This window comes from Sinocyclocheilus rhinocerous, unplaced genomic scaffold (assembly GCF_001515625.1).
Source record: "Sinocyclocheilus rhinocerous isolate Xijiao unplaced genomic scaffold, SAMN03320098_v1.1 scaffold689, whole genome shotgun sequence".
In the NCBI taxonomy this organism is placed as follows: Eukaryota; Metazoa; Chordata; class Actinopteri; order Cypriniformes; family Cyprinidae; genus Sinocyclocheilus; species Sinocyclocheilus rhinocerous.
The window spans coordinates 52,689-64,335 of record NW_015652129.1 but is presented as its reverse complement, the minus strand read 5'-3'; the positions used below and the strand labels follow the sequence as shown (position 1 = coordinate 64,335).

The 11,647-nt window shown below is 38.1% G+C and overlaps 1 pseudogene; it reads left to right on the top strand.

Annotated features, from left to right (window-relative positions):
• LOC107713436 (roundabout homolog 2-like) overlaps window positions 1–11,647 on the top strand; it is a 70,002-nt pseudogene that overhangs the window by 29,060 nt on the left and 29,295 nt on the right.

Below are 11,647 nucleotides of genomic sequence, written 5' to 3'. Positions count from 1 at the left end.
ATTCGAGCCGTTCATGCCAGACTGGGGAGAGAGGTGATGTAATAATGTAAAATATGTGAAAAATAATGTGTTTTTCGAACAACCTAGTATGAGAGCCTGTTCTAGTACACCCCCAAAGCAAAATCAAGACTTTGTAAAAGAGCATAATAGGACGCCTTTAAATGTCATTTAAATTATATTTAAACATATTTAAAAACTAAAAATGATATAACAAAATATGTTTCACATTTTTTGGCACTAAAATGTTGGCAGCAGCTGCGAGTTACTCATCTTTTCAGACTTTTTTATTCATTGCCAAGTTAACCTAAAACTTAGATTTTTCTTAACTTTTTAAGTATTAAAATCATTCAGTTAACTTATATCCTTTGCAGTATGCATTTCACAGTTTGCTCATTTGCAATAGTTTGATAGTTTTTACATATTGTGCAGCCCTAATATAATGCGATCGTGTCTCATCTGAAGAATAAATGATTCATATGGATTGTTTTTACAGTGTCATTTTGTACTTTGTGATGCATGAAAGTTTAGGTTCCATGAACTTTCAGTGGATGGACAAAAATGATTAGAGAATATTAAAGATATCTTCATTTTTGTTCCAAAATTAAATGTTTAGCTAGGAAATGTATTACTATCATTTGCATTCAGTCTGAGCAGTATGGTGTAGTGCTTACCACATGTTAGTGCTTATGTGGGAGATTCAGGTTCAAATCTGGCTTAAATTATGTCAGAGACAGTATGAAGAGAAGGAGACTGACCACTTTTAGAAAAATGTGGGTTCGAAACTGCAATGCTCAATATTGCAATGGAAATGGAAATCACATTGTATTGTGTTTTGAGCTAACGAAGCAAAACTTGTTAACATTGTTGTTAGGTTTTATTGACAGTATGGCATATGTTGTTTAAATGAAAGCTTTCTTAGCCAACAATTTTAGAGATTTCAGTCTTTTCCCATTCAAATAGATTGCTGTAGCTGTTTGACTAGAAAGATGACCGCCAAGTGAACTGACTTGAATCTTGATCCCATCTGTCTCCTTTCTACTGTCAAATAAAAAAGTGGCAAAAGCCCCAAGAATAAAATATAATTAGTGTTTCCTAGAGTTTGGGGCACAGTACAGTGCAGTACAGTGGCATATTTGATGGAGTCTCACAGAAATGTCCTCTCAGAGAGTGGAAGGATGTAGACAGGCTGTAGGAGGAATGTGCGATGACTGTTCAATCTGCTCTCCTCACGGACAACCACTGTCTCTTTTCACCTTCTCGGCCGAGTAGATTTGAGATTCGTGGTGACAACAGCCTGCATCTGGTAAGGGTCAGAGCAGAGGACGAGGGCACTTATACGTGTGTCACAGAAAACAGCGTGGGCAAAACCGAAGCCTCCGCCGTACTGCAGGTCCACGGTAAGACGCGCAGGCATGTGTGCTTTTACACGACACACATCACAGCGCACATCAAATATGAATCACAAAGAAGCAAGCTGATATTCTTAGCTTCATGTATATGTTGCCACTCATCTCCATTAAACAGACCTCACCACAGCCATTTGAACCTGTCAGGCACAATCAGTCTGATCTGTGTGAAGTCACAAGGAAGGATTTATCAGCTCCTCTGTTGCTGCTTAAATGTTAACTCTGTTCTAGCGCATTGCCTCATTGCCTAGATAGCCAGCTGACTTCTAAAGCCCAAATATAATACTCAGTTCTGATGCAAACACTTTGGATATGCATTCAGCCAAACACATAGCCTTTCGAAATATTTGCCATTGTGCGTGAACACAGGTGCTTGATAGGGCTGTCAAAATGGCTGAAAAACTAAATTCGAATTTTGTACTTAAATATTATCAAAATTCGAATTATATTCGAATTTAAAATACATACTTTTAGTTAGGGTGAAGAAAAGCTTTTGGCTTCTCTTCTGAGGCCACAAGAGGGCGCATCGAGCAAAATATTACTAATGCACGTTTATTCAAAGCATAAGAAAACATGACTATCTGTGAAAAAAGTGCATAATGTTTAAAATAATGTTTATAAACCAATTATAATTAATTAAGTTGCTTAAACCACTATAAACAAAACAGCATCATGTATGTATGCATAGTTTAATACAAAGGGCGGAAAGCCAATTTGCATTTAAAAACATGAGATGCAGTGGGATGGGGAAAAAACCCACCATAAAGTCTCAAGATATGTTTTTAAAAAATTGAACTTACATTAATTTTACATGGCTTTCTAAACATGCGGCTCTCTTGTGCGAGATGCGAGTGCAATGGTGATAGATGTCCCTCTTGAACAGTGGTTCCCAAACCTGTCCCTGCACATTTTGTATGTCTGCCTTATCTAACACACCTGATTCCACTCATCAGCTCGTTAGTAGAGACTGCAAGAACTAAATTGGGTGTGTCTGATTAGGGAGACATACAAAATGTGCAGGGCAGGGGGGCCTCCAGGACAGGTTTGGGCTTTAGCAGCAGCGCCGCATCTAGTGGCTTCAACTGGATAGGCTAACAAAAACATTAAAATGCAATGACACTTACATCGTCATCGCATCTCGTGCACCACTGATACTGCAGCCTCCTTAACGCACACCTAAAATTCGAATGCAACATTTTTGCATTCGAATGTGGATTTTTTTTTTTTAATTAGACGAATATTCGAAATTCAAATTTTTTTTGACAGCCCTAGTGCTTGACACATGCACTAGAAAGATTCATCCTTGTCCAATGCCTGCACTATTTCTTTCCAGAAGTTACTAGCAATAAAAATGTCAGTGAACAAGCTGTCTCATTTAATTTGGGTGTATCTTTTAACTAACTCATGCCAGCACTCATCAATGCATGTATATGTTGTTGTTGCGGTCTCTGGTAGTTGCTTATTGTTCTGTCTCCATTTCTTTTTCACCTGTTAAACAACGGCCCGGGCCAGTGTTGTCACCTTGTGGACAAACTAAGTAGTGCAAAAAACTAAATTAGGTGCACACACAGATCATACAAGATTAGAAAAATCGGACTGTGCGTGTACAGTGTGCACATACTGTACTGTGCTTTAGTGATGGCTAAACAAAGCTTTGTGATGCATTGAAGCTTTTCTCGCAATTGTATCGCAAAAGGGTTCATTACGCAAAGCTTTACGATACAGTGCACAGTGTGACCATCTAGTGGTCATAGCAATGAAAAGCACACACCAAACTGCGACTGGTTTCACTTTTTGTTTTTCTGCAACTGGTTCTGCAGCTTTTTATTTTGTTGTTTCATTTTATTTTATTTCAAAATATAATAGACATTGTTGAAGTGATTATTTTACTTACTGAAGTGCAATACACTGGCATGAATTAAATGAAACAAATTCATAAATTAAATATGAAATCTGTCTTTTTAACTACGCCTATATGCTATATAACTATATTCTATAGGCAAACTTAGTGTGGGCATTTGATAAAAATCATGATAATAGAAAATCACCCTGGGATTCGTTCTTTTTGAATTAGATACTGAAGCAGTCAAGTGATTTTCAGGCGAACAAAGCTTCAGACGTCATAATTCACGTGTCAACGAATCAAGCTCCGATACAATGCTTTGTGTTGGTTTTTTGACACAAGCTTTTCAGCTTTGTTGTCGAACATAACATCACTACTATGCTGATTATAACATTTATGCAATGCTCACTGTACATATACCCTAGCGTACACATAAAACCAAAATAATTTTGTTTTAAGGCAGCATCCTGACTGCCATGGAAGTGACTGATTTAGGCAGCAACTGGAAGCTTTCATTGAAGTTTATATTAGCATGTTGCTAAGCTAACAACATAATACTGAAATAAGCACAAAATACACAAACAATGGGTACTTTTTTATTAGACTGAACTATTTTTCTTGATACTTTTCCGTTTTGAATGAAATACATATACTTTAAGAAATATTTTACATACCTCATTCACCATCTTAACCATTCACCATCAAAACATTTAGTTTTTCTCTGAGCTTATGTGAAAATTCTGTCAGCATTTACTCATCCTCATGTTGTTCCAAATCTGTTTGACTTTCTTTTTTTATATGGAACATAAAAATAAATGCAAATCGTCAGTGGTGACCAAATGTTGTTTTGGACAATGTTGGTTTCATTGTATGGACGAAAACAGTTCTTCAAAATATCTCCTTTTGTGTTCAACTGAAAACAGAAGCTCATACAGGTTTGGAGCAACATGAGGGTGAGTAAATTATTGTAGGTTTTTCTACTTAGGCAGCTTCGGAACAGAGCAACTATGTGGAGCTTACGTTAAAGCGGGTGGATTACTGTATTTGACAGCTGTTATAGAGACGGTGTGCTTTAGCAAACTGCCGGAGTGCAGAGGCAGTGTTAATAGAATGTGGCAAAGTGTGTGTTTGCGTGTGTGTAGAAATGAGCAAGAGAGAGAGAACTGGATGGGAATCGAACTGGCACAAGCCGGGGAAAGCAGCCCTGATTCAATTCATCCTCCAGATATTTTGCCAGTATGAATTAAGATGAGACCAAGCATCTCTGCCTCCATCTCCTTCCTACTGCCTCCTTTTTCTGCCTCACTCTCTCTCTCTCTCTCTCTCTCTCCCCCTCTCTCCATTTTCTGACTCAGGGCCATTTTCTTGATGTTTCATTTGTGAATTTTCTGTCTCATTTGCCTTGATGTTTTGTTGCCCTTCATCATTTCATCCTTACCAACCTTTCCTTCCTGTTCACTGCATGCTGCTGCATTTCACAAGCTGGCACAGGCAGACTGTTTTATGTCTGCTGCTTTGCATTGTGGGTATGATTGAAAAGTGTGTGAATGCTTCAAAAAGACATTTCAAGTCATTACTCTGATACTGCCATTAGATTAATGGGGCTTGTGAAATACGACGTTTAAAGCAGCTGATTAATATTAATAACACTGAAACATGAACATTCACACTTTTAAAAAAGACAGAGACTACTACATTTTAAGGAATCACAAGCAAATTTTACATTTATATACGTGCATTTGGCTGACACGTTTATACAAAACAACTGCTTACAAAACATTTTATCAGTGCTAGCATTACCTAAAGATCGAACCCATGACCTCACGTCGCCCTCTACGAGCTCCAAGGATTTTGAGACTGAATACAGTTGCTGTCATCAACCTCTCTCAGATTTTGAAAAAATGGTGTAAAATAGAAAATTGGAGTTAAAAATAGAAGCCTTTTGAATGTGGCTTATTAATTAGTGCACATGCATTACCACATTAATTTGTGTCACCCATGTTAGTGACGTTAGTTTGAATCTGACGTGTGACTTTGACTAATCCTGTTTCCGCACATCTCCACATTTCCTGTCCTCTCCCTTACTGTCTATATCAATATAATATATCATTTAAAAAAGCCAATAAAATAAGGTTTTTCCAATTAAGGTTTTTCCATACCGGTGTCACGATGTCACACACACGAGGGACGAGGAGACGCTGGAGAATGCTTTTAACAGGACTTTATTGGAACCAAGGGAGACGAACACAGGAAGACCTTCAACGGAAGACGTACAACAGCGGACAGAGAACTAGGGACTGGGAACACTTTTTATACACACAGGAGGAGGGGCTGACGAGACACACCTGGGATCAATGGAAATTAAACATGGGAAACACCTGGGAAGAAATCAACTTAATTAATCAGGGGAGGAACAGGAAACAAACCAAATAAGGGCATGGGAAGGCACATGGGGAGCAGGACAGGGCTTGCCACACTATCGTCCTTGGGGCTTGCCACACTAACTGCCGGCTGACTTGCCTCGGGAACGGCCGGCGGAGGGGTTCCGGATCGAGATCGGAGACTCTCCAGACACCGGATGACTGTCTCCTTCCAGTCCAGGTTGTTGGTGTCTGGGAGCTCCGTGGGATGATGGAACGTCATCCCGATCCGGAACAGCGTCGCGAGGGTTTCCCCCTCGAGGGAGCTGGCGAGGGCGAGCGGCACAAACGCCCTCGCGAAGACAATGGGGTCTGGGCTCGTCTGAGCCACTGTGAGGAACATTAAACGCTCCTCCATTTGGGGACGTGGAGGAGCGCACGGGAAAAAAGGCAAAACAAAAACTTACAAAAACCGGAAATCAAACACGGGGAAGGGATGCCGCTTACAGTTCGGTCCGCTGTTCTGTCACGATGTCACACACACGAGGGACGAGGAGACGCTGGAGAATACTTTACCAAGACTTATTTACAGGAACCAAGGGAGACGAACACAGGAAGACCTTCAACGGAAGACGTACAACAGCGGACAGAGAACTAGGGACTGGGAACACTTTTTATACACACAGGAGGAGGGGCTGACGAGACACACCTGGGATCAATGGAAATTAAACATGGGAAACACCTGGGAAGAAATCAACTAAATAAGGGCATAGGAAGGCACATGGGGAGCAAGACACACACAAAACATGGAACAGAGTCTGACAACCGGCCAATAGCACGATTATGACAAAAATCATAATCGTCGATTATTCCCTTGAAATTTTAATTGCTATTAATTACGATTATCACAATTTACATTGAATGATGTTTATACCATTGTTTGATGCAACTGCATGCCGTATTTTTATATGAAATTAAACAAGCTGAAAACACTCTAACTGAAAAACTTTTAGTGCTTTTCTATAGTATTAAGCCTCAAATGTCAAATATACATCGAATTGGTTTCTTCTTTAAATTATAAAAAAGTAAAAATATGAATGGTATTATAATATAATTTGAACGATTAGTTGCCGCTTTGAACGATTACGTAATTGTGGCATGCATAATTGTAATCGCGATTAGAAATTCGATTAATTGTGCAGCCCTAATATAGTATATGTTTAGCTTTTTTTATATTGGTGACAAACAGTATGAGCAATATTTTGGAAAGTAAATGAAATGAAACTTTTGCATAATGCTGTAATACATCTGCAAGAATTTTAGTCTCACATGAGGAATATTTCTCACATTAATCCACCAAAACTAAAATATGATGAACAAAATCCTAATGTGTTGTTTTTTATGTCACTCACAGCATCACATATGACATGAGCCAGTATCCGTCTCTCGGTGGAACTGCACCTGTCACAAAAATCAGGATTTCACACTTCACATTTTCGTTTTGGTGGATTAATGCGAGAAATATTCCACATATGTGACTGTAATTCTTACAGATTTACTTCTGTATTATGCAGCAGTATTATGCAAAGTTTTCCAGCCACTGGTGAGGAACTAGTTTCATTTACTCTCCACAGCAATATTTACTTACATTGGCACTTGGTGAGTTTTACATTTGGACCCTGCATGTACTGCGGCTCTTCAGTCCCATATGTAAATACACAGTAGCAGAAGTTAGAGTAAAATAGTTATGTATGCAGTCTGTTAACTTTTACTTCCTGTGTGATGTTATGAGAACACCTGTGCTCATGTGAGATTGACAGGGCCTGTGTCTGTCAGGGGAATGCTGTCTTCTCTGATCCTCTCAGCAGATGTTTGCTGCCTTCTAGCCTAACATTTTCCCAACATACCAGGGAGCAAAGCCACGGCATCAGTGACTTAACACGCTGAAGATTACCACTGACCACACACATCTGCTGTTTTGACACTCATCAGACAAGCGCACACGATGAGCGGCCATGTGCACAAGAGCTTTTACCAAGCCCAAAAAAATGCCCACAGGATGAGTCGTGAGTCAAATGCATCCTCGTTCACTGGATCATCTCAAACGTGCCCTGTATTAAAAATGGGAAATGGTGTGGTTTAATTCTGTGGCTTTTAAAGGGACATTTCATGCAAAAATGAAAAGCATTTATTCACCCTGATATGGAAGCTTGTTTCTGCCACGGGATAAAAAATGTAAAAAGGTTTTTGTGAGTTTTTGTTTATGGAAGCCCGTTTCCACCACTGAATAAAAATAAAAAAGGTAATTGTGACTTTTTATTTAGCAATTCTGACTTTCTTCTCAGAATTGCAAGATATAAACTCACAATTGCGTGTCATAAAGTCAGAATTGTGAGATATGAACTCACAATTCTGACTTTTTTTCTCAGAATTGAGAGTTTACATCTCGCAACTGACTTTTTTCTCAGAATTGAGTTTACATCTTGCAATTCAATTTTTTTTTCTCAGAATTGTGAGTTTACATCTCGCAACTGTGACTTTTTTCTCAAAATTGTGAGTTAATATCTTGCAATTCTGACTTTATACCACAGACTTTATAACTCAATATTGTGAGATATAAACTGTTGTCTTTTTTCCCTCAAAATTGGACTTTATAACTCACAATTGCAAGTTTATATCACACAATTCTGAGAACAAAAGTCAGAATTGCAAGATGTAAACTCACAATTGAGTGAAAAAAGTCAGAATTGTGAGATAAAATTATAAAATTTTTAATTCTGTGGCAGAAACGGTCGTCCATATTTATCTCACAATTCATAATTGGAAGATATAAATGCAGAATTGGTAGATATCAACAAATTGCGAGATATAAACTCACAATTCTGAGAAGAAAGTCAGTATGGGGTAAAAATTTGCGATTGCAAGAAAAAAGTTAGAATTGCAAGATGTAAACTGAATTACGTGAAAGAAAGTCAGAATTCTTGAGTTTATATCTTGTAAGTCTGAATTCATTTCTCTGAATTAAAAGTTTATATCTTGCAATTCTGACTTGTTTGAATTGCAAAGAAAAAAAAGTCTGAATTGTGAGATAAAGTCACAATTAACTTTTTTGGGGTTCCATAAAGAACCATTCAGTAAACAGTTCTTAAAAGAATCTTAGTGTGAATAAAGAATATTTTATTAATCTAAACAACCTTTGGTAACACTTAAAATGATTTGATGTATAATGCATTATAAAGGGTTATTAAAGGGTATAATGCATTAGAATTATTCATAATGTGCATTGTATTACATTATATCTTGTAAATAATTATAACAAATTTTTTAAATGCGTAGTGTAACAATGAATTGATAAGTGTCATTATGTAATAACTGTGGTTACAATTACTCATGAGATTGTACAATGCATTATAAGCTGCATTACAAGGCATAATTAATGCATTAAAATGACTTTTCTAATGCATTATACATAAAGACTTTAAGTAAAGTGTTACCCAACCTTTTTTTCCACAATAAAGAATGTTTTGTGGAATAAAAAGGTTCTGTGGATGTTAAAGTTGCTTCATCAAGCCATAAATGCTAAAAAAAAGATATTTAAGGCATTGATTTTTAAGGCCAAAAATTTAGGCCGAGATATTTGTAAAAATATCTTCTGCCCCTTTAAGGCTCCAGAATTTCATTCTACTCGGAAATGTTTCTTTAACTCATTATTTCAATCCCTAAAGCTGACATGCATACATACACGTCAATCTGTCGCTTGGGAGTTGTCACCTGCAGAAGTGAGCAGTAGCTCCGTCAGCCCCGAGCCACTTCTCCCCACACTATTATTCTCCTTCGGTTTATATGATCTTTGTCGGCTTCTCGTCATGAGTTGTTATTTGTGTGGGAGATTGTAGCCCCATCAGAAAAAAATGTGAAAATGGAGAAACAACATGGATGAGTCAGATCTTGCGCTTTCTCCCTGTCTGCCTTTCTCGCTCTCATACGCCTTCTCTCACTTGAGTCTGATGTACAAACCTACTGTGAAGTTTCTGAACAGCAGGGTAGCGGTCTGGTTATCTAAACAAAGACACACAGCCTTGAGCCCAGCGCCGTACTAAAAAGTGAGCGGGAAATGGCTCCTGGATAACGTTGTTGGTTCTGTTTGGCTTTCAGAGCGATAAACCGAGCAGTAACCACCTCAAACATCGCCCCTGAAAACAGATGTTTTACGATATCGTGCATCCGCCGCTATCCCAGCGTGAGCCACGGACTCCAGCATCAGAATCTGCTTTGCAGTCACAACTAATTACTTGCTTTAATCTGGGCTGAGTAGAGACTCTGTATGTTTTAAATCTGACAGCTCTCATGCTAATGTGCAAATCACCGAGCTGGTGAGCCTCAGAGGACAGCACTTAACTGATAAGTGATTTAAAATACTGAGAAATCCACTTCATGTTTTTATAGAGTGGGCGAGCATAGATGGTGTTTGGTAAGGGTTAAATTCAATCAAACCAAGTTCAAGTACGAGTAGTTGTTGTCAGAGCCACCCATAGCAGAGATGAATCGCAAATTCTGTCTCTTCAACATCTCAGTTGTTTCTGCTAGAAAGCTAGGAGATTTAGAGGAGAACAAATTGAAAGGTTTGCACACAAAACAGCAAACAGACATCTCGGTAAAGTACGCCAAATTTCAATAGTCTGCTGTATCTTTTTGGATTGGAAACTGATTTTTGGGTGTTGGGCTTTTCAGCTGATTAGCATTAGTTTCTTTAGTGAATCAGGTGCTGAAACAACAGAGACAGTGTATGCAAATAAATGACTCCCCCTGAGACGTTTGCTTGAGTCTCGTACTTCTCAGATGTTTCTCTTGAGAAAAATACTCTGGAGTTTTCAGAATGTATCTCTGCAGTGCCACAAACTCTGCTCTAATTTGCAGAGATGCCAAAGTCTTCAATCATTTGATTTCAGAACATTTCTTATTAAGAAATGAAAGTATATGTTTATTACTTAAATCTCTTGGAGTTGATAGATCTTTTCCTCTGTAAATTGCTTATTGGGTCCAGCTTGTCCAACTTGTGGCATTTTGCCAACACTTTTTGTCATTATTTCTTGTCCTTCCTCCATCCATTTGTATGGCAAAGGTAGCTAAAAAAGACAAACATACAAAAAATCATGAAGCATTTCAAATTCTCTAACCAGCCACATTCTGCTCTCTCTGGCCGCAGTGCCCCCACAGATTGACGTACGTCCTCAGGATCAAGTCGCTGCCCAAGGACGGACTGTCACTTTTCAATGTGGCACCCAGGGAAACCCTCTTCCAGCAGTTTTCTGGCAGAAAGAAGGGAGTCAGGTGAGTGCAGCTTATGCTTCCTACAGTATCTAATCAAGCACAGCATGTTTTTTTAAACAGTGCCATAAAACTGTATAGGTCTGTCCAATTTTGTGATACAGCAAATTGAGGTTAGCTAACATGCTAAGGCTAGCAGCAACACAAAAACAAGAGAATGTGTGTTAAAAATATCATTTCCTTATGAAAAACATTAATGTTCAAAATATTGGGTTCAGATCTCCTCATCCTATGGTAAATTGGATAGATTCTAGTATGGCTTCTAGAGGTGTTGTGAGTATAATTTATAAATCACTTGTGGTACGACAGTATTCAAACATTCCGACTGAGGGTTTCTGGGAAAGAGAACTTAACACCGTGGTTGATTGGGACTAGGGATATGCCGGTATCAAATTTTCATGTTGCGATTAATTGCTAATGCTTTTATCACGGTATGCGGTATTATCACGATATTGAAATTTAGTTTAAAAAAGTGCTGTCATAATACAGTATAACAGGTTTAATAACTTTTTTTCTTATAACAGAATAACTGAACATTTAAATGCAATAAAGCAATACAGAAAAATGTATAAAGTCAAAAGTTTTACACAGATTAAAGTGCAAAAGAACTATAAAGACCAATAGGTATCACTTTACAAAAAGACCTCATTAGTTAACCTTAGTTAATGCATTAACATTCACAATGAGCAATAGCTACATTTACTACAGAA